General features: G+C 47.5%; 1 long non-coding RNA gene across 2 annotated transcripts; it reads right to left on the bottom strand.

Moving 5' to 3' along the window:
- Positions 1–453: 453 nt before the first annotated feature.
- Positions 454–1,654, bottom strand: LOC109507735 (uncharacterized). 2 transcript variants are annotated; one of them, XR_002166519.1, is made up of 4 exons: positions 1,087–1,654; positions 734–886; positions 615–656; positions 454–533 (listed from the first exon to the last, which is right to left on the bottom strand). It is a non-coding gene; the product is annotated as an uncharacterized LOC109507735 (long non-coding RNA). The 2 variants fall into 2 exon arrangements; XR_002166520.1 differs by having other exon boundaries at positions 1,102–1,654.
- Positions 1,655–3,164: the final 1,510 nt, after the last annotated feature.

Below are 3,164 nucleotides of genomic sequence, written 5' to 3'. Positions count from 1 at the left end.
AGGACAAACACGCACATGTTGAGCAGGTGCCACTCCGCTGACAGTTTCCTTCCTCTCGCTCCCTGGTGCAACGCACCTGATTGGATAAGTGAGAGAGGGCCAGAATTAAGAGCCCCGCCACCGTTTGATTTGAGCCACAGGTGCGCCTACTCAACCAGCAGGTCAACGAGCTTCCGGGAATTGGTTGAGGAGTAGCTCCTGCGGTTGAAGCCAAACTTTTTTGACATTTCTGGCTTTGACACCTGTGCACAATCTTTCGGAAATCATATGCTGATTCAATTACGAGTCGTCACACGTGTATAAAAGGGTTTGCTTCACTTGTGAAAAGAGCTGGACACCTCTTGGCCTGAAAGACAGCCTGAAAGACACGGTAACGTAAGCTCTTGAATTTTAAATATTCAACCTTCCAAGTGCCTGGCTCAGCACCCCGATATTTGGTCGACATGTCAAAGACCTGCCACAGCCTCGTGAAGCCAGGGCCCAAATCTCCACAGGATGGCAGCCATTTTGTGGGTCGTTCTGTCAACGTGAGCCTGTGGAGACAGAAATGACAATCAACACATTTCAGGATTTAGTCTGTCGTGCGGCGGTATCTTAAAATGTGGCAGTTCTACCGTGTTGCAGTCAATTCGGCCATTCTGTAGCAGATGCAAAGCCTGTGGATAGAAAAAGAGACAAATTAGATGGGCTTGCTCCAAACGGTTCAGGACTTAAATTCCACATTAAAACGCACAGCGAGTGGCCCGTGGGAGAGTCCATTTGAAGATTTGTACCTGTGAACAGAAATGACACAATTAACACGCACGCATGCACATTAGTTCGGTTTAATTGTGAATTTAGAAATGCGTTTTGTCTACTTACCCTCTCGTCTAACGTCGCTTTTGTCCTAGAAGGTTGGGGGAAAAAAAAGGTTTTGTTGCAAAGTAAGTTCGCAGGAGACGCTGATTGCTCACGCTCGAGCAAACATTTTGCTTAGCATGTTAGCCAGGTGCGTGCACGTCTAAAGTGCTGCTTTCCATTCAAAGTGGGAGCCAAAGCGGTGTGTTTTAAGAGGCTATTAAAGAGTAAAAAAAAAAAAAAAGTCACCTTGTTGGAGTTTACCTGGTCTTCTGGACGGGCGTGCAGAGCAGGAGCAGCGTGAGGACGTGCGGAGGCTGTCGAAAGTGAGAAAGAACGAGTCCCTCGATGGCCCGGCTTAAATAGGCTTCCGGCAATGACGTCACTTCCGGAAAGAAAAAAAAACTTTTAATTTGAAACAGGAAGTGAGTGAAGATCTTGTGTGGAAAAATTCTGAGCGAAACGATGAAGGCTTTGCCTAAGGACGGCACGGGACTCGAACTTGAGTTCACCAGTGGAGAATCCCTGTCACATACCACTGGACTGTCCTTCCACACTGACGTCGACTACTAATACCTCTATCTATTGTCATTCCATAGTCCCGTTGCATTAGGTCTATAAAATATAAACAGCCGAAAAGTTTGATCAGTGATTTAGCGTGGTCGAATGGATAACGACAATACTTGGTACCCGGGAAGACCGGGTTCGATTCTTGCTTAATTTATAAATAGAGCACATGGTGGGTCTCGAACTCGGTTCGCCTGACCACTACTCGATGTCTTTTACCATTAGGCCATTCTGGCGCGAAAATTTCGAAATTTTTACGTCTAATCATAGGGCGTCCGTCTTAAGATGTGGAGTTATAAAAAAGGAACATGTTTGGTGAGACGCTTGACATCTCTGGTGGCGTGTTCGCTTCTTCTTCAAACTTCTCACTTCGCCCCTGAACGAGGTGACGGGAAAACACTTGTTCGACTCTTGCTAAATTTATAAACGGAGAGCAGATGGAGGTTCGAACTCATTCCGCCTGCCTACCCAGCGATGTCTTTTACCATCAGGCCATCCCGGGCTGAACATTTCGCAATTTTTATATGTAGTCGAAGGCGCCCGACCACACGAGTCCGTTTTTTTGAAGGTAAAAAAAAACATAATTGGTGAGACGGTTGGCGTCTCTCGTGGAGTGGTCACTGATGGGACGAGCTTCGCCTTTGGGCGACGTGACATTTTAGATTGAAGACGAGACGAGCACAAAGAGATCGTGTCATTTTGCTTTCTTGGCAATCGTGAATAAGGTGCAAATTAACATCCATACACACACTTCCAGACGTGCAAGCCAACTTTATTCGTTGTTTCAAGATGCTTTGTTGATAAGGGCAACTCCGCTGGAATAGTTGAGACGCCTGGTTGGTTGCGGCCGGGTGGCTGAAGAACCTGCAATACCCGAAGGATCACGTTGAAATCAAACTTCGTTTAATATTGGGGAGGAAACATCGGATGACTTTCTGAGGACCCCGGTAACTTTTCCCCCTCAAAGTATTAACTCTTCGGGAATGTACACCGATCAACATGCCCCCCCCCACACACACACACACACACCACCACCACTACTTCCAAAACAAACTTTACCCAACTACGACCATGCGTCAATGGGAGGCTTGTGTGTCGGCGGGCGATATCCCGACTGACCGGCACAGGATAATCAGGCCAAAATTCTGTCAAGCGCTTTATGACAGCTGTCGTGTAAGCGCTGGAGAAATCAAGATGTATTGTTTGAAAATACCGCATGCACATTTTTTTCTGAATATGCTCAAAATTTCTTTGTGGCGTTGAGGTGCGCGGGGGTGCTGAGTTGTTCAGGGGTGGGAGCGTGAAGTCGTAGAACCAGGCCGCCTTGTTCCGAGTCCACCCGCATGAACTCCAGCAGAATGCGTCCTCTTCCCAGCCCCTCCGCCACCACGAGCAGCCCGTCACAACTGGACGGGGTCAGAAACATTTCGGTCTCAAACTCGAGCAGAGGGCCCGCTTTTGGCAAGGGGAAACAATAAACCCGATCTCGCTTTCCAATGTCAGCTAACAGCAGTAAGAATCATTGTCAAATTCGAACGCAAACTCGTCCAGAGGCTCGCGCCCGTCGTCGACGGTGTTGACGCTTCCAAACAAATAAAACAACAACACAACAAAAGGTCTGTACGAAAAATAAGGGCGTCATCTGCTGGTGCCCAATAGGAATGACAAACATTCGACCGAAGCGGCCCTCAACTTTACAAGAACAGTCTCACCGAAAAAATACAACGGTGAAATCAAACTTCGTTTTATATTGGGGAGGA

The sequence above is a fragment of the Hippocampus comes genome, unplaced genomic scaffold, assembly GCF_001891065.2.
Source record: "Hippocampus comes isolate QL1 unplaced genomic scaffold, H_comes_QL1_v1.1 scaffold17, whole genome shotgun sequence".
Lineage (NCBI taxonomy): Eukaryota > Metazoa > Chordata > Actinopteri > Syngnathiformes > Syngnathidae > Hippocampus > Hippocampus comes.
The sequence above is the reverse complement of the archived record's forward strand: the minus strand, read 5'-3'. Positions and strand labels throughout refer to the sequence as shown.